General features: G+C 33.4%; 1 protein-coding gene across 4 annotated transcripts in view; it reads left to right on the top strand.

Annotated features, from left to right (window-relative positions):
- Positions 1 to 20787, top strand: part of Atf7ip (activating transcription factor 7 interacting protein) — a 185917-nt gene that overhangs the window by 72359 nt on the left and 92771 nt on the right. The window contains exon 2 of one of the 4 annotated variants that reach the window (XM_063238258.1): positions 15942 to 16014. The exons of the other annotated variants lie outside the window; for them this stretch is intronic. The gene's annotated coding sequence lies outside the window, so the exon portion shown is untranslated. The remainder of the gene's footprint in view (positions 1 to 15941; positions 16015 to 20787) is intronic. 4 annotated transcript variants of the gene reach the window in all.

The following is a 20787-nucleotide window of genomic DNA, read 5'->3' on the forward strand; positions in this document are numbered from 1 at the left end:
TAATGTGAATTATATTTTATACTTCTAATGATTGATGAAAAATAGTGGCCACTGGATTTCATGTAATTAGTCTATGCCACAAGTAATCTAACGCTTTTTAGTATCTGGGCAATAAAATATATGTGTAGTGGCAATAGAATTTCAGTTATGTAAGAATTATAAGTTAGTTTTCTTTGATTATCTGGGTTTGAACTATATTAGTGAATAGATAGCTAAGATATATTCTAGAACCAGTTAGTGCCTATTGGGGGAACAAATGAGGAGGGTGTATACTCAGCAGTACTGCCCTATAGTTTAGCCTTGAAATGAGGACTGCTTTATGTAAATTTTCTTACTGGCGCCAGCTAGCTGTAACTGCAGTCTGGCTGTTCTAGGGTGGCAAATAATACGTGTCATGGATTTTCTGTTTGGAATGTATAAGAATTCAGCCTTTTGGACTGAAAGAACAGAGTTGATACATTAGAATAGAGTAGTAAGATGTGCACAATTGACAGTGAATATGTTGAAGAATGGGAAGGCATAAGCCTTTTAAGGATTTAGTTCTGCTTTCATAGATTTTATGCTTATTGATACTATTGGGTAATGTGTGGGAGGTACTTAGCTGCACACAGTTGCTGCAGACCCAATAGTTGACAGCATTGAAAGCAGTACAAAGAATTCTGATTCTAGGCATTTTCACTTGAAACAGTCATTTTGAAGATACACTTTGTGTATTCTGTGAACTTCATTGATACATTGAATGACGTTTTTTTGGCTTTTGTGGTTAATGGGATGTTTGCTGCACAAACTATACAACAGATGTGAACCACTGTTTGAAAGGAATTTTGTTATGTGGCCAACCTACTGTATTCCTGATTTTTATGAATATGAATCAAACAAGAAATTTAGTCTCAAGAAGGCTGACCTAGAAGTCTGCATTAGATTTTAGTGTTCATTACAGATGAACTAAATAGCAAGTGGTTTACAGAAGAGGAAGTGCTTTTCACAGTATCAAGCTTCCCACAGGTAAGATATTCAGGTCCTTTTTGTAACACCTCCTCACCTCCTCAGGCTTTGTATCTTTCACATTGGAGAAGGGTTTTTTTTGTTTGTTTGTTTGTTTTAGTTTTTGTAATAACAAGACTAGGAGAACATTTAGTGTTAATATTCAGGAGATTTTGAGTGCCATATTTAGATTTGGTGTTTTAAAAGATGTCATTTTTTACAGTTTCCTCACATTTGAATGCAATGAACAGCTGTGGAGCTTATAATGTGCAAAGTATGTTCATATTACATATGAATCAGTTTTAGACCTTTACTATATTTTTACTTGGCACTGACACCAATTGGTACATACAGACATGATGTTTTGTAACCTTACTTAACTTTTAAAGTTTTAGTTTAAATTTACCAACTTTTAGCTCACTATTACAAATTAGATTGTTGATGTTTTTACATTTGGCTTATTGACATAAATTAGGTAATATATATCTATGCAAATAAAGTCTTTTTCTAGTTCCTTATCCATTTCTTTTCCCATATTTAAATTTTTCAGAATTTTAACGAAATAAGAATGTACAATTAAAATGAATGTATTAATTAGAAATTTTGTTGAATGTCAGTATTTTACTTAAGACTGAAGAGTACACAGACATTCTTTTTTGTGTGCCTGAAGTACTGTAAACTAAAGTAAAATCCTAATAAAATTAAAAACAACTATATAAAAAGACATTATCATAATTATAAACATATGACAATGTATATTTATAAAGATATGCAAATGGGTGTGTTTAATAATATCTGTGACCAGAGAGAAAGTACAAATATTTTTGGGGTGTAAATATAAGTAAGACAAAGTGAAGTGATAGTGAGGTTAGTTAAGTGAAAGAAAGGATTTATATTAGGCAGGTCTGTGTTCTTTGCTTCCCTTACTTACTAAGAGTTAAACAACAGTTTTTGGTTTTTGCAGTTTTTAAGTATTAGTTTTATGTCAGACTTCCTATTCTTTACCTTTAAGGTTTACTGGTCACTCATTTACCACGTAGTTGTATAGTTAAAAATTGGAAGCCTACTCGGACTACATTCATGTTTCAGGGACATGAAATGTTACCTTATGATTTGCTTGGATTCTTAAATTATTTTAATGTATAGTCTTAAATAGAATGATTTATACATTTCTCAGTATTTCATGTCTGTAAGCAGTTTCACTGGGATAAGACAAAATGGTGGTAGTAGAAGACATCAGTTTTCTAATTAAGGTGTTTGAGAGGAGAAGGTCATGATTTTTCTTGGTATGAAGAACATCATACATTTGAAAATGTTGGTAAATTTTTTTCAAACTTCTCTGTAGCCATTTATTTGGGACAGTGTTGGGCTGGAAATATTTGTTTTTAGATTTGGTCTGGGATTGTAGCAAGGAATAATAGGGGATGAAAGACAAAGTAGTCTGTGCATAGAAAAATTCAAGAGGAAACATGTAAGACAAAGATGAAAATCATTGTTGGGTGTGGTGGGGCATGCCTATAATCTCCGCACTCAGGAGGCTGAGGCAGGAGGATTGCTGTGAGTTTGAGGCCAGTCTTGGGCTACAAAGGCTAACCTTGTTTTATATAGTGAAACTCTGTCTCAAAAAGACAAAAAAAAGATGAAAACCATGACAATTCAAGTGTAATCCTTATTTTGTTGTTGGTACTAGGGATTAAATTCGAATTACCTCCTCAGTTCAAAGTATTTGGAAATAAAGTCTTCTGATTGCTAAATTACTTAAGACTGGGTTTGAATTTGTGGTCCACCTGCCTCGGCTTCTCGGTGTTTGGAGTATAGGCATTCACCACTATATCTGGTTAAAGTGTTTATCTTTCATATTATTAACATTGAGTGTAAGTAATCTAAAATTTGTGTATGACAGTATGAGTTTTTAGTTCTTACTGTTTCTCTTGGGCAATAAGAACTTATTGAGTAAACAGTGTAGAGTCACAGAATTTTTGAAATGAACTGACATGGGTAAGTAATTCTAACAGTGCACTTTGCAAATGAATCTAGTATTTACATATTCCTGATGCGTTATTGTCTATTTTCTCCTTCAGCATAAAAAGACAAAAGAAGGCATCTTTGATTTCATAAGGCAGTTCTTTGTTTTTTGTTGGATACTGAGTTATCTTTTGTCTTTCCATTCCTTTCTGCCCTATTGTGTCTGAAGTTATGAAATTTTTACTTTGTGTTTTTCTAGGTTAATATTCTCATGTTGTTCCAGACTGTTCTTTAGCATGATCATCCTTTTGTTTACTTTAAAGTTATTATTAAAACCTGTATCTGTGATATTCAGAGCCAAACATAATATTCTAAGAATAGCCTCTGTTCTCCTTTGTAAACTTTTATTCTGCAATTTATTTTGTAGTGACATTTTTTGGGCAGCTACTTTGCACTGTTAGATTTGCATTTAACATTCTTTAGCCTTTTCTTACATTTCATTGATTATTTTAATACTTGAATGTTTAAACCAAGTAGATGTCCTTATTCTTATGTCTTTTATAATTTCTAATACTATTTATTATGTTTCTCTTGATATTGCTTGCTATATTTCTCTCATTTTAATAGATATTTTCCAAAGAATTGACTTAGTTTTTTTGGTTGCTGGCTATCTTTTGAATTTTCTCTCATAATTTTCTGCTTTTATTGTAATTCCTTGCCTTTTGGCCATTTCTAGTGTTTTTGAGCTTGTGCTTTTGAAATCAATACTATATACAATTAACACTTGGCTTCATCTGAATATCATTTTTCATTTTTGTTGAATTTACTAGGCGATTTGCACCTTTTTATTTTTCCAAGAAATCCACCCTATTTTTTAAATTTGTTTTTGATCCAGATTTTTTTTTAATTCGTTAGAAAATAATTTTCCTTTCATCCTGTTGGTGTGTTTAACTTTATTAATTCACAGTCAGAGAAATGGCTTTGTGTAGTTTACTTTATTTTTTGGTCTTTGAATTTATTAAGATTTTCTTTTCTCCACCGGAAAGGTCAGTATTAATATATTTTCTTTTGGATATACTTGTGAAAAATTTACGTGTGCACTATATACAATTCTATGTTTTTTTTTCAATTGTAGCATGTTAGTTGGGGGTTACAGTACTTATTTTTATTTCATTTGTAGATTTTAGAAAAGGGTATGTACCTATAGATTATTTTCTTCCTGAATATTTTTAGAATCAATTTTGCTGTGATTGAGATATTATGCAAGTATATTAAAGATAACTACTTCTAGTGGTGGAACATGTGTTTTTATACCATTACTTGACTTTTGACTTTGAATGATTTTTTAATACATAAAAAGCTTTTGTTGAGCCAGGTAAATAGCTTAGTGGCATAGCACCTGCCTGATAAGCGTGAAGTCCTGAGTTCGATTTCTGCTATCAAACATAAAACAACAAAGAAAACTTTTGTTACACATAGATTTTATAGGAATGCCTCCTTTTTGGTGGGGGTTAGGATTTGTGTAATATGGCTTTTTCATCCTTTAATTATACAGCTTTTCTATGCTGCTCTGTTATAAAGTATGTCTCTTGTTTATAGTACCTACTGAATTTTTTTGTTTGTGTTTTAACTAGCCTGAAACTCAGGTAAGTTTTTATTTGATAAGTTTTTCTTTCTTTTTTTCCCCTTGTCTCATATTCTGCAACTCTGAGACCTGCTAGCTTCCAGTGTTGTAATTATCTGGGACTTTTGTTCAGAAGATTATGAATCCTCAGTTATGTCACTCTACCTATGAGTTTACCTTTTTTATTTTTATTTTTTTAGATAGCATAGGGGGTTCCCTTATGTGAATTCCTTCTTAGTATCTTTTACTGTTTTATACCTACAGTATATGTTCATGTAGTTGTTTTACCAATGGTCTATTTTCTCAGACTTTGGTTAGACTTAGTAGATGTATCTTTATTTCTCTATTCTTGCTGAGTACTTATTTGGTAGAACTCCAGGATAACAATAACTTTTTTCTTTCAACTTTGAGGATATTGTTCTTTTAGTATTCAGTATTGCTGATGACAAGTCTGATGTCAGTTTAATATTTTTTTGTAAATTTTCCCTTTACCCTAAGTTATTAGTACTGGTTTTCTGAAATCATCACTGTATGTGTAGGTATCAAAATTTTTAACTTGCTTACTTCAGTTTAGTCTTTCTTGATATTCAGAAGACCTTAATTATTGCAAAACTTACAGTTTTTCAACTCTAATTTTTTTCTTTTTTTTTCTTATTGTTACCCCAACTTCTCTTCAGTTGCAATTGATGCTTCAGGGTATACTCCTTTTCTTTCTTTCTTTCATTGTTCCTTGTTTCTTCTTTTTTTTGAAACAGGGCTGTCCAGGCTGGCCTTTAACTCACTATGTAGCCCAGGTTGGCCTTGAACTCACAGCAATCCTCCTGCCTCAGCCTCCTGAGTGCTGGGATCATGGGTGTGTACCACCATGCCCAATTTATCCCTCTTCTTTGTTTGTTTTTTTGGTTTGTCTTTTTGACACGAGGTCTCTCTTTGTAGTTCAGGCTGGCCTTGAGCTCACTTTGTAACCCAGGCTGATTTCAATGATCCTTCTGTCTCAGCCTCCTTGAGTGCTGGGATTACAGGCATGCATCACCACACCCAGATACCCCTTTTATTTCTGAGCTTTACTTTTTTTTCTTTTGTAAAATATTATCAGAGAAAGTATGGTTTTGAATAATTAGGTCATTTCAACATCTGTTCATGAAAGCTCATTTTTCAAATTTTTGAGATTTCATACTGATTTTCTGTTACTATATCTGTTCTAATTGATAAAGAGCATCTCAGAGACACTGCAGGATTTTTGGATGAGCTGTTTTAAACTGTATTATGTTCTTTCTCTTATTAGCTAAGTGTTCTTGTTTATTGCTTGGTTTGTAAGGCTTGGCACTTAGTCATGCTTTGTGAGCCCATGGTCTAGTACATGCTTGGTAAGTGTTCTACCATAGAGTCACATCCCCAGTCCTTTTTTATTTAGAGACAAGCGTTATGGTTGATTTCATTGTGTCAATTTGAGAAATTGTACGATTAACTAAGTTACTCAGTAGTTCTACATCCAAGGGTGTAGAGAACATGCCTGGGATAGCAATTTTAGGCTGTAGGTTATTGTTATGGTTGATTCCTTGTGTCAACTTGAGAAGTATGTAAGTTTGACTGAGGCAGCAGGGGCCAAGGTCCTCACTTTGTAAACATCCTGGGCTTGTGCAGGGAGGGGCAGGGAGATGGAGTGCTGGAAATCTGCTCACAGTATAAAGGGTGGAAAAGATCCTTCTTTTCCCTACATAGGATCTTTGCCTCTCCCCTTTTTTGCTCTTGTTGCTCTTGCTATCTTCCTCCACCATGAATGACAGGCAGCCACCGCTGAAACCTCCATGAACTGTAAGCTAGCTAAATAAGCCTTTCCTCTCTTAATTTTGAGTGCGGGTATTTTGTCTCAGCAATGAGAGAGAAATACGGGGCTGGGGATTTAGCTCATCGGCATAAGCGCCTGCCTTGCAAGCAGGTAGTCGTGAGTTCCATCCCTGGTACCGATAAAAACAAAAAAGACCAAAAAAAAGAGAAAAAAATGAGAGAGAAATACCTAAGGCACTGGGATTACAGGTATATACTGCTGCTTTATGTATTTGTTTATTTGTTTGAGTTTTTTTTCCTCCCTTCAGGAATCAGACTCATTACCTTGCCCTTGCCAGGCAGGCACTGTGCCACTGAACTATATCACTGACCCCTTATACTACCACTTTTAATTTGATTATATTTTTTGAACAGTTTTCTTTAACTTGGGATGGATACTGACATCTCAGGTGATTCTAGGAATGTGGAAGTGCACTTTTTGCACATGAAACATGCTGGGAATTTTATTGTTTGATGGTGATTTCCTTGTATGTTCTGGAGCTCAGTGTCTGAGTCACTAATCACAATCGTTAATGTCACTGCTGCTCTTTCTTATAATTAGCATAGAAGACAGAAAGTCAGAGAAGTCTTTCTTACTGATCAAATATAGATTATGTGAATGTGTTTTCCATGTGAAAAAGATTCAAACTGACATATCAGGTGTGTGGAAGTCTGTTATGTTTCTGTCTTTCTCCAAGTGAACTGCTTTTACTGGGTTTACTACTACCCTTACAGACTTCTAAAATATAACTTGCATGTCTGTGACATGTTTAGTTTAGCTTATTTGTGCTTTAAAAAATGTAACAGCATAAAAATAGAAAACATTGCTTATAATGTCAAGCTGCTTTCTGCTTATTTAATTTTCATAACATTTATGTGATAAGAGATTATTGTAGATTCGGTTTCATAGATGAGAATACTGATGCAAGGTAAGGCTGTGTGTCTTGAACAGGTGTTTTAACCAGGAAAGGATATTACCAGTATTTAAAAGATTATGTCCCACCGCAGTGTTTGCCTTATTAGTATGAGTTGTACATTGCAGTTTTTTACACTTAATATTTCTTAGAGTATGTTTCATGGTGGTGAGAGATTGATCACATTCTTCAACTGCTTATTGTGCTTTATTGGGAATTCTAGCATTTTTTGGAAGGTATTTTCTTATTTTGTTTTGCTATTATAGAGCAGTAGTAGGCATCCTGATGCATTTGCTTTTTAAAATTTTAGTTTATCTTAAGACGTACGTTTCAAAGTGTGTTAAGTATGTCACAGTTGATGTATAGTTCAATTTGCGCTTTTAGAAATGGTTCCGATGGTTAATTGCTTCAGCAGTGTATGAGACTATTCACTTTTGTACATTGATGTTCATTATAAATTGTTGTCAGTCTGATGAATGAAAATGTATTTTCTTTTTTTGTTGTTTTCACTGATTATTAGTAAAATTGAACATCTTATACTTGTTTTAAGAGTTCTGTTGATGTTTCTGTTTTTCTCAAGTTGTCTTTTTAAAAAATTTTAGATACTAGTCCCATATCACTATGCTTTTCCATATCACTATGCTTTTTTTTCATAAGTAATTTGAGATTTATGGTTAGTTTTCATGTACTTTACAATTTTAAAATTTTATATCTAGTCTGTTTGCTGTTGCATTCATATTTGAACTATTTTGATCAATTCTTAGTCATTCATTTAACAATCTCTTTCCAGTTAATTTGTGATGGTTTCTTTGTTATATGTTACATTCAGTACCTGACTTACAAAATACAACTTAAGGGAGAAGGTAGTTGGTTCACAGTTGGAGAGGTTTTAGTCCATGATTATGTGGCTCCAAAGCATAATAATCATGGTGGAAAGGTACAGAGAAGGAAAGCTGCTCAACTTACATCATCTAGGAAGAGCAGTTGAGAGAAAGGGATGAAGGACCAGATATAGTTTCCAAGGTCATGCTTCCATGACCCCTTTAGATACACCCAGAAATGTGCTTTCTTGATCTAGGTGTCTCTCAAGCCAATCCAATTAGCAATCAGGATTAACTGTTACAGTAATTACTGCTTTGCCATATACTGTCACATCTAAGAGGGCAAACATTCTTTTTTACTTTTGATTTTTAGTATTTTCCCATGTATGTTCCCATATAGATTTCTGTGTGTGTATTTGAAATACTGGGGATTGAACACAGGAGTGCTCTTCTACTGAGCTACAACCCCAGTCTTTTTTATTTCTAATGCTGAGGCAGGGTCTTGCTCAGTTGCCCAGATAGGTCTTAAAATTTTGATCCTTTTGCCTCAGCCTTCCAAGTAGCAGGAATTATAGGTGTGTGTGTGTGTGTGTGTATGCACGCTTGCACCGGCGCTTTGGAAAAGGGTGTCACATTTCGTCAAGTGCTTTTTCTGCATCTTTTAAAATTACGTGGTTTAAATTACTTATTCTTTCAGAGTGATATATTACATTCAGTGATTCTCATAAATTGAACCATCACACTTAAGAGATAAACTACTTGGTTATGATACATGGTTATTTTAATGTGCTATTGACCTTAACATTGAGTTTCTCTCTCTTTTTTTAAAATTTTCATATAAATACTTCTAGGTACCTTTTTCTTACTATTTGGAGTTAAATATTTTCTTTATTGCGGCTTTTGACAGTTGAGCTTTTACTAATTTATTTAGCCAGAATTTCTACATTAAGTGTAGTGTCATACACTTTGTTTCTGCCTTCAGTGGAAGTTTTATGGTGTCCTACCAATAGAAATTTCTTGTTATTTGAAAGTTATCTTTACCAGCTTAAGGATTGTTCTTTATATTCTTGTTTATTTTTATGTGTTATTTTTTATTTTTACCAATTGAATGAATGTCGAAACCTAGTGGCTTTTTGATTTCTATTAAGAAATAACAATTCTCCTCGTTAGTATAGTGGTGAAAAAAAAATAACAATTTTAGTAATCTTTTTGGATTTTTATTAAAATTTCCTAATATGCTTATATTTTAAGTTACTGGTGTTCATAATTGACAGTACAGTCTAGTATATAAAAGTCATCTTTTAGTAATTAAACAGACAGAACTAATGTATTTGAAGAAAGGGTACTTTCTTGTCTCATGGCTTTAGAGATCTGATATTGTCATGGTCAGTTCTCATAGACTGGTTGCTGCCGTCTTCTTTCCAAGGACTGTTTTTGGTCAGTATTGAATTTATTAACAGTAATGTGGCTGGTCAAAAATTTTTTTGTTTCTAGAAAAATAGCTTTAGAATATTTATCTTAAGAAAGACAAGATGTTAAAAAATTTGAAGATAAATGTAAGTATTAGGAAATCCTGAGTTTGTGAACCCTTGAAAAGAACTTATTTGTACTTACTGCATTTGTCAATCCAGGAACTTAGGGTTTTCTCTTTCTTTTCTTTTTCCCCTTCTCTTTTTACAAATTCTGGAGGCTCTAGGCTCAGTTTAACTATTTTCATTTGGCAGTGCACCAGATTCCAATAGCCCTGAAGTGAGCATGCTGCTGTTGCTTAGCAACTGCTTGTGAAGTCTCGTGGCCATACTGAATTATAAATAGTGTTATGAGCAGAAGTATGATTGAAATTGAGATTGGAAAGAAAGGCATACTCTTTTCTTGTAGAGTCAGTTTGCAGGAGCCTGGCTTATGAAATTGGGAGTATAAACCTCATGAGGAAGATCATAGGGCCTTTGTAAAGTCTTTTAAATTAACATTTGTAAGTCTACTGTTTTGATTCTTAGGATTAAACAGTATAGAATGGAGACAATAGTTCATAGAAACTACAGAACTACAGATGATCATATATGCAGAATACTCATTCATGGTATTTTACTGCCTGTATTTCTTTTTGTATATGTATGTTTGGTTTCATATGTATATATGGTTTACTATATATGACATTCATATATATGGCTATATACAGTGTTTTCTGTTAGACCTAATTATATCATTTTTTTGCAGTGTCTAAAACATTGTCCTGTAGTAATGGTCCTGGATGAGTGCTGGATACATGAACAAAGCCAATCTATTTATATCATTGCTTAAAGGGCAGTACATTTTAGAGTAGGATATATTAAAATGTTATTAGAGAATCAAAATTTGAAGGATCTTTCAAGGTCTTTAACTTTCTTGCATTTCATATGCAAAACTTTAGAACTAAAGATGTAAATTATTTACTCAGTATTTCCACCCTGATTTGTGTTTCTGTATGATATCACTTTGTCTTGTGAATGCATGTATAGCAGCTTTTTATTTTCCTTTTTTTTTGCATTCATATTTCATTGGTTTACACAAAATTTAATTGAATTCCATAATACATAATTAAAATATACAACTGAGTTCCTGAACAAGCCCAGTTTGTGACAAATTTAGATGACAACAAAAAATAATCCGTTAATATATTTCAAAATGAGTGGAGAATATTGACTTTTATTGATAATAATAATTTAGAAGAGAGGGACTAAGTTTTTGAAGTATAGTGTTTTTTGTGGGAAAGGAAAAGAGGATGGGAACATAAAAAGAATTAAGACATGTCATCTACATGTAACAGCTTCCCATGATGAATATAATTGTTATGTACTACAGATGTGTGTATTCTAGTAAAAATAAAGTATGGTTTTTGTGATATTTAAATATTTAAAGACTGTTAGTGGATTGCTTGTTATACATTCTTCAGTAGAATTTTTGTTACGTAAAACCATTCAGTGTTCTTATGTTGTAAGGGCATTGTCTGTAAGCTTTATTTGTGATATTAAGTCCTTACACAATAATTTTTCATGTTAAGTATTAAGTATCAAATGTAAGAATTTATTCCACGTTTTATAACATGTTTTAAAACAGCGCTAAAGAAATTTCTAAGTTAATTTGCTATTTCACCAAAAATTTTTGAGAATGGCAAATGGAAGAAGGTTGGTCATTTCTTAAACCCCATAATTTTATTTTCATCGTTGGACATTAGACTGCAAATTGTAATCTTTGGGAATTAAAATACACTCCAGAGTAAAATTGTAGTATACAAAGAAGTACGCAAGTTAGTGTGCTAAAAAACAGTTTTTTTGACAATTAGATTCTCAAATAATTTCAGAGAAAAGTGGTAGAAAAATGCAGTGCTATTCCAGTTTTGAGAATTTGTAGTTTTGAATTCATTAGAACTGATTCAAGTGCCTCATTCTGAAAAGAGAAGAGCAAGTAAGTACATATTTATGAGAATGTATACATACATGTACATAAACATAAATAAAATAATGTGAGCATAGTATATTACTTGGAAGTGGCCCATTTATTTGGCATAGTGTTTATTTTTCTTTAATTGGCATCTAATAAGAAAAGATGTTAAATTAATATTTTAGGCGATAAAATGTAAGATACACATTTTCCCTAAGAAAGTAAAATGTTGTAACTGGTAGTTTTTACTCTTGTATTCACATCTATTCTAAGATTCATGCTAGTATATTGTTTCTATATTTAGGCTGTTGCCAGGCAGCTTTAAACTTTCTCCTTTTATGGTTACCCAATTTTTAGCTTCCTGATTGGTTATGTCACCTTGCTTTCATTAGCCAACCACAGTGACTATGCAAATTGTATTTCAGTTTTTTGAAAGAACTGGTAAGATGGCTGTAAGAGACTCATTCATTTTGGCATATGCTTATTATTTCAAAGAGAATTTTTCATCATTATGTAATAAACAAATGTGGATTTCTTTTAAAGGAGTGTTTTGTTTTTGAAATAGGAATCAAGCTAAACAAGCTTAGTAAAGATTGAAAAATGCATGTTTAGTGTCAGATTTGGTTTATTTTAATGATGCTATATTTTACCTCTGTTAGGTAATGCATGTGTATATTTTATTACATTTTATATGCGACATGCCAGCATATATTAGTTTACTAGTTTGTTAAAGTGTTACAGATCACTTTCTAAAGAATAGCTTTCCTCATTTAAAAATTATTTTAGTTATCAGTTACATACGTATGTAACACATCATTCTTTTACTCAATATTGAGGGTGTCCTGTGTTTCCAGAACTATGTGGTTTATTGTTACAGTAGCAGACTATGTTTTTGTTCTTTTGTGAAATTACCTCAGAAAACACATCATAGTATCAGCATGTTTAAGATGTTTTCTGACATCTATGCTTTAAATGCACAAAATTTAGTAATTGTATAGTAGATACATGATGTGAGAGGTGCCAAAAATGTTTCATGAAACAGTATGTAAATCTAAGTGTTAGAGTCCATTTATATTGATTATTTTAAAAGAATACCTCTAAAAATACTGGCAAATACAGTAAATGGTGACAGGAGACATACCATATGAATAAAGAAATTATTGATAAGATGTGACAGAGCTATATGAAATTCTAAGTAGTTAAGAAATACATTTTATTCTAAGGCATTTACTACATTGATTATGTATAATGCTTTTTAGGTTTTATGTGTGTGTATATATGTATATGTAATTGAGCCCCAATCTCTTGCATACTAGAGAAGCAGCACGTGACTGAGCTACATCCCCAGCCCAAGGCTTTGGGTTAGACCAGTCTATAATAGAAGAGAATGTATCTCATTTAATACTTTCTGCTCCTTCTGATGAAAGACAGTTAATTGTATCTTCCATTTGCAGAAGACTATTAATAATTATAGTTAGAGATACTTACTAATAGTCTGCTATCCATGTATCATGCTTGGAAGTAACTTTCTTTTTGGCTTGTTTTCTTCTTCCATATTGTGTGTGTTATACACATCTCTGTCATCCTGCAAGATAAGCATACCATAGAATTAAGTTCCATTTAGAACACGGAAAACCAGCGATTGTCTTATCTAAATGAGGACATGGAGAACAATTCTGGTGGTATTTTACTTATACATTTATTTATTTATTTGTGTGTTTGTTTTGTCTTAAGGATTGAACTCAAGACCTTGCACTTGATGGGCTGATGATTGTGCTGTTGAGCTAAATTTCCAGCAATACTCACTTTTATTACTAGTGTAATTACAGATGCACTTACTGACCTAGAAATTTGAATCCTCTAAAGTACAAATCAACACTCAGTTTTCTTAATACCAACCGTCTGTCCTTCAGTATTAGAAGTGTGACCCAATAGAGTAATAGTTTAAAAAAGAAAACACTCCCCTGAAGTTCTATTTCTTTTTAAAAAATAAAAAAGTTTATTGAGATAGGATTTACATATTATACAGACCACCTGTTGAAGCATGATTTATGGCATATTCACAGACTTGTGTAGCTATCATCACAATGTTTAAGCGTTTTTACTATCCTACAAAGAGAAATCCTGTACCCTTTGGCAGTTAACCCTCATTTCTTCCCAAAGCCTCCAGTCCTTAACAGTCACTAAATCTGCTTCCCATCTTCATAGATTTCCCTTCTGTGAACATTGTCTTACAAATGGAATTATTCAATGTGTAACTTTTTGTAACTGGCTTCTTTCCTCCAGCATATATTCAAGCTTCATCCATATTGTTGCATGTATTAGTAATATGTTTCTTTTTTATGACCAAATACTTCCATTGTATTAATATACTACAGTTTTGTTATTCATTAGCTGCTGAATGTTTAGATTTTAAAGTTTTGGCTTAGTAATATTGCTATGAGCATTTGGTGACATACTTTTGCATGAATATATGCTTCACTGCTTTTAGGTGTATTCCTAGAAGAATTCTGAATTGTATGGCAACTTTGTTCACAAAATGCTGGCTTGTTTTCCAAAGCAGCTGCATTTTGTAATCTTACCAGCATTGTATGAAGACTGTAATTTCTCCACATCCTTGCCAAAACTTACTCTCTTTAATTACAATTATCCTCATGAGTGTGAAGGGCTTTTTAATTGTAGTTTGGATTTATATATCCCTGATGAGCATCTTTTCATTTTTATTGCTTCTGGACTATTGTCTTTTTGGTCTGTTTGTAGAAATGTCTGTTCAAGTACTTTGTCCATTGTTTTTTTTTTTTTTTTTTTTTTTTTTTTTTTGAGGGGGAGTACCAGGAATCAAGCTGAGGGACTTGTGCTTGCCAGGTAGGCGCTAGGCCACTGAGCTACAATCCCTGGCTCCATTTGTTCATTTTTTAAAGTAGTTATTTCATTTTTTTATTACTGAAATGTAAAAGTTTTTATCTTAGATACCAGCCTCTTATCAAAGGTGTTTTTTTTTCCCACTGTCTAAATTGTCATTTTACTTTCTTGATGGTCTAGACCAGTGATGGTGAACCTTTTAGAGCTTTCAGTGATAGGAAATAGCCAGCCATGGCATGCGTGCTGTAGGTTTGCCACCACTTGAGACTTTTGCAGCACAAAACTAATTTTGAAGAAATTCAGTTTATTTCCCTTTTGGTTATTTGTTCTCTTTGGGTCATCTTAAAATATTTGCCTTTTCCAAAATTTATGCTTGTGATTACTTCTAAGGAAGTAAGCAAGTTTATGCTTGTGCTTCTAAGATTTGAAGTTTTTAGTTTTTAGGTTTAGATCTTGGATCCATTGAGAGTTAACTTTTGTAAGAGATAGTGATCCAACTTCATTCTTTTCTTGGGGCTATCCAGTTGTCCAAGCATTTTTGTTGAAAATGTTGTTCTTTCCTTATCTGATAGCCTGACAACTCTAACCTATTAAACTAAATGGTGTGTAAATGTTAGGGACTAATACTAATTCATTGATCTGAATCTCTCTCCTTTTACCACACTGGATCTCTGTAGCTTTCTTATAATAAGTTTTGAAAACAGGATGCATGAACCCTCCAGGTTTATTTTTTGAAGGTGGTTTTGGTTATTGTAGGTCCCTTGGATTTCTCTGGTTAATTGATTGATTGATTTGGATCAGCTTGTTAGTTACTTCAAAGGAGTTGGGTCTTGAACCTGTAGCTGTTTTTAGAGATTGACTTCTTAAACAATATTAATATTTTGATTAGTGAGCATGGGATTTTTTCTCTACTGAAGTTTTTCTTTAATTTCTTCCCTGATCTTTTGTAGATTTTATAGTATTGTTTTGTACATCTCTTTCTAAATTTATGATTTTTGAGGCTATCATAAATGGAATTTTCTGTTTTATCTCAGTTTATCTCTCCCCTCCCCTCCCCTTCATTTCCATTCTTCCCTCTTCTTTTCAAAATGATTTCATGGTTTCTTGCTATGTTTTCCCAGATAAGCCTCAACCTTCTGGGCTCGAGCTGAGGACTCTAGAGTAGAGTAGCTGGAAATATAAGATTCAGTCATTTGCAAATGGAGATAATTTTATTTATTTTCTGTAGATTTCTCTTTTTTTGTTGAATTTTGTTTATTTTCAAGTTGAGTGTCATTTATTTTATTTTTCTGCCTAATTATCTTGTGTTATGGTTTGTGTCTAGGTGTCCCCCCAAAACCTCCCGTGGTCATGGGGGTGCGCCTTTTGATGGCAACTGAGTCCAGTGATTGTGATTGGTTCACTGTCTAGTGCTGGGCTTGGCAGTATACTCATACTGTACCTGCCTAGGAGCGGGAAGCCATCATACGATATAAGGGAGGGAAGGAGGCATGCTTTCCCCATTTTTGCTTTTGTTGTTTGCAGCCGCCATATTGCCCCTTAGCTGTGCCACCTTGCCTTGGAGCTAGCTGAGTATGGACTGAGACCTCCACAAACTGTAAGTTAAATAAACATTTCCTTCCTTCATTTTGGTGGTCAAGTATTTTGTCTCAGCAATGCGAGAAAAGTAACCAAGACATCTTGGTTATAACCTTTGATTTTATGATGATTAAAAGTGGCAAGCGCAAACATAATTTCTCTTCAGCATAACCAGGCATTAATAAAAAAGTATGAAATTTGACCTTGTATAGACCATCCCAGTTATCTAGTCTAACTTCTCCAGTTTTTTGATTGAGAAAACTTTTGTTCCTGATGTTAGTTGTAGACTTAAAATGTTAGTTGTAGACTTTTCTTAAATGATATAGGGTTGGGCTCCTGTTTGTCCTGGAGAAGGCTCATTTGTGCTGAAGGCTTTGTTGCTGATTTGAAAAATGGGTCATAGAAGCTCTGATTTCATCAGTGAGTAAACCTGAGGATGAGGTCATAATTTGATGGCATTATTGGATGACAGAAACAGGAAATGGGTCCTGAAAGGAGTGGATCATGGAGACATGATGTTGGAGGCTATATCTGGTTCTTGGCCCCATTCTCTGTAGTTCTTTTGTTTTCTCCCTGCCTCTTGGCTGCTGTAAAATGAATATTTTCCTCCACTATGCCCTTTTGCTATGATATTCTTGCCTTAAATTAAATCATGAGACAATAAATATAAGGATAAACACAATATACAGTGAATGTTTCAACTAAAAAATATTACAGTAAAGATATATTGCCATTAGACCCCCCCAAATACTCCCTCTGCCTTTGAACACACTTATCCTATCGGTTCTACCACTTTCTGAAAGTGTTAATAGTCCTTTTTACAAGATGTGACTGAAAATAGAGGTATCATAGTTATTTTTCTCATTGTTGGGACAAAATACTAGACACTCAGTGCTAAAAGAGTAAAGGTTTATTTTGGCTCACAGTTTGTGGAAGTTTCAGTCCATAGTTGGCTGTCTCCAAGGCAGGGTGGCATGGCAGAGGGGCATCATAGGCAGAAGGCAGCAGCAGCAAGCAGCGGAAGCAGCAGCAGCAGCAGCAGCAAGCCTGCCTCTCCATTTTATCCTGTTCAGGCCATCAGCCTTTTGGGTAGTGCCAGCCACACCCAGGGTGGCCCTTCCCTTATCCATATCATTAATTCCAGTAGCACACCGTAATCCATCACCTTTAAAATGCTCCATCTTTGAGCACATGAGGCTTTGGGGTACTTCTAGATTCAAGCTCTAACTTGAGTACTGTCTGGTGAAAAGGCTGCTAAAAACATCCATCTTATCCATACACCTCATTCACTGTGACTGACAGTTGCAACTTCTAGTGTTTTTTCCTAGAGTCAAAGTAACCATGAACAATAAATGTTTTGCATTAATTCTGGACAACTGGGAAAGCTGTGACAGTGCAACGAAAGACATGAAAGAGGACATCATGCCTAAGCAAGAACTTTAAAAGCTTTTGTATGATGTGTGATCAAAAACAGTGAATGTGGGCCAGGGATTTAGCTCAGCGGCACAACTGCCTGCCTGGCAAGTGTGAGGTATGAGTTTGATTCCTGATAACAGCCCCCCCACTGCAAAAAAAAGAAAAAGAAAAAGAAAATCCAGCCAAACAAAAAACAGTTAATGTTGAAATTTTTAAAAATTACACAATAAAATGCATATTGCTATTAATCCCGCTTAAAATAATCTTTTTGACTCAGATATATTTGTTCCATTTTTCTTGGTACTTTCCGAGGCATTTCATGAGAGCCTTTGGTTATGCTTTTGTGACTTCATGTTCTGAATCAATACGGAATGTTTACCTTTCGTACAGTTACTTTGGGAAGAGCAGATCAGGTAAATAAGGCATATTAGACTATACTGTAATGTTTTTAGGCAGCTGTTTTTTAGTACTTGGCAGCAGCATTTAATACATTATTAAATCATATCTCATGGAGGCTTGTCATCAAAAAAGACTGCAGAACTTCTTCAGAAAGGGACAAGAATGATGGGATAGGTATGTTCTAAGCTAGGGAGAATATTTTGAGAGGCATTAATGGTAGTGTGTCTTTTATTGTGATAGATTTTTTAAAAATGGAAGAGCACAGTAATTTTTGATCAGCCCTTGTGTTTACTCTTCCTATTGTCTTTTTTTTCCTCTGCCATAAGACTTAGTGGGTGAGTGGGTAGCGAATGCTTCTTCAGCATTTATTGTAGAATGACAATGTTGTTTACCATCCAATGAAATTTGGTGTTTTTACTGTTGTTTCTGCATTACCACCTAATAAAACTCAATGGTAGAGGGAAGTAAGCTCTCTACTTTTTTCCTGAGGCTGGATTAATAAGAAAAGCTTTCCCTTGACATTTGAAGTATTTATAACTTCCAGCTTTTTCATAAAGCATTTTGGGTGTTTTGAATTGCCCAAGCAAATTCAAAGCGCATATATTTGGAAAAATGATTTCTTAAATTCCTGAGGAAATAACTCTATTCCTTACTTAGCTGGTGATGGAGTTGGGTAAGCGAATGGGTAAAGGAACAGGTGTTGTAATTTGATCAATGTATTCTAAAGTGTTTACATCATATCTGTTTTAATTTGTCCATATAATGGAATGATCCCCAAAATACTTTTGAAGAAAAGTATCTTTTTCCTTCAGGTAGTAGATTACCCTACAGTTTCTCACCTCATAGCAGTGAATGCAATAGAAAGTTGACCATCATGGTTTTGATGTAACCATAATTTCTTTTTTTTTTTAATTTTATTTAAAAGGAAAAAGAGAAAAAACAAAACAAAGCGGTATAAGAGTACAATACAGAACTACAAAAAAAAAAAAAAAAAAAACCCAAAAACAGTAAGAAATCACCAGTTAATAGATTACACATTATCATCTTAGAGATAGTTGCTCAAGTCACAGTATCAAAGCATACAAAGTGGACATTCAAACAGTGAGACTGTAAACAGTTGTATTCAATGATCCAACCAAAAACATTAATATGGTCATCTGTTTAACATCCCTAAACACACTTGCAGTTGTATCCTTTAGAGCACTTTTTTCCCCTCTCTTTTTTACAACAAAATTTACACATTTTGGGTTTTATTACTCCTTAGTTCTTATTACTTTTTTTTTGGAAGAGAATAAAGTCAAATATGGCAAAACAAAGCGGTCAGTCAAAACCAAGGATAGACATAGTACATGATGTAAAAACAGAGTAAAAGGTTATCAACAATGGTTACCATAATGCCTCTTGCTTCCTTAAAAAGAATTGTCTATCTCATTAGGTATTATAAAGTTGAACAAAACAGTAGAGAACAAGACCAATAAAACCTAAACATTGTAAACATTACAGGACTTCCAAAGGAGATAATAGTCAAATCAGAATGGGCATCTCAGTGAATCTTATTGCCTTCAAAGTAGTTGCCTATACCCTCAAACTTGTTACTATCATACAGAACGGAACAGTCTAATCAGTCAAAACAAGATAGTGGGAGTATTATAGGACTTCAAATCAAGTTAATAGGAAATAAAAAAAAGTTATTATAATATATTCTGCTAATTTTTAAAAATTTTCCCCTTAATTAAAAAATCATAAAAAATAACTAAATAATTTTTTTAATGAATAAGGGAGAGATTTAGATAAAAGAGGACATAACAACATAACAATACAGGTCAAAGCATGACTGTTTCTGCAACCTAGTGCTTCACCACCAAATAACCCGACTTAATAGTGGTTACCATAATGTCTGTCTTTTTCCTTGAAATATTTGAATATAACTTCATATACTATAGCTTCAAATATTTCCATATCAAGCAGCCCAGAATAAAGCCATTCCAATTAATAAGTGAAAACTTTATAAGGCTTCAAGGTCACATAATGGAGAATCATGATTACCACATACTTTTATCTATTTGAATCATTACTTACATTAGGGAAACTATTCGGTATTCACACATGTGAGATTGATTTATTTCACTTATGAGTATGGTCTCAAGCTGCGCCCATTTATTGATAAATATGTCAATGTGATCCTTCTTTATAGCTGAGTAATACTCCATTGTATAGAAATACCATAATTTCAAGAGCATGATTTGGTCCTACTTTGTTTAAAGAATTGTTGGTAGAGATAAATTTTTGTTTGTTTGTTTAGGGTTATTTTTAAAAGTTTAGTTTGAAGATATTCCATTCCACATTGTAATGTCTGAGCTAAAACCACTTGAGTGAGACCAGGCAGAGAACTTATTTGTTGAGGGGTTAAGTATTTTGTTCACTCAATATTTTATTGAATTTGTGACTAACCAGTATATAAGAAATATCTTTCAGGTTTTCTTTTTTATTAACTGAGAAAAAAATCAATTTTATTTTCAATGCTGAATATCAGAACATTTGAGTCCTTGATTTTTGTAATGGAACAGTTTTTCAGCTCCAACAATCTTCAGAATTAATGAGGGTTTAATTTTTAAAAGTTTGCAAAGCCAAGGTATCATCCAATACACAAGATAAAGATGATGAGAAGATATATTACTATATGATATCAGGATCACTAGAGACTGGGGAGCCTGGCCACTTACTGTCATTAAGGTCCCTCATTTCTATTCCTCTCCTATTCCCTTTTTTGTTTGTGAAGATGTTAGAAAGCTACTCACAGTGCTGTAATGCCAGTTGAGAGAAAAATCATACCCTAGTATAGTATTGGCAAATCGATAGCACATGTGTTGTTTTTCTTTTAAGGCAAAAGATGCTAATGTAATGTAGAAGTTGTTTTTTCTAAACTAAAACCTTAGTATTTAGGTTTAATTGCAGTGTTGGCACTTTATAATAGAGT

Source organism: Cavia porcellus, unplaced genomic scaffold, assembly GCF_034190915.1.
Source record: "Cavia porcellus strain 051 isolate PalLab524CR breed Dunkin Hartley unplaced genomic scaffold, mCavPor4.1 scaffold_27, whole genome shotgun sequence".
In the NCBI taxonomy this organism is placed as follows: domain Eukaryota; kingdom Metazoa; phylum Chordata; class Mammalia; order Rodentia; family Caviidae; genus Cavia; species Cavia porcellus.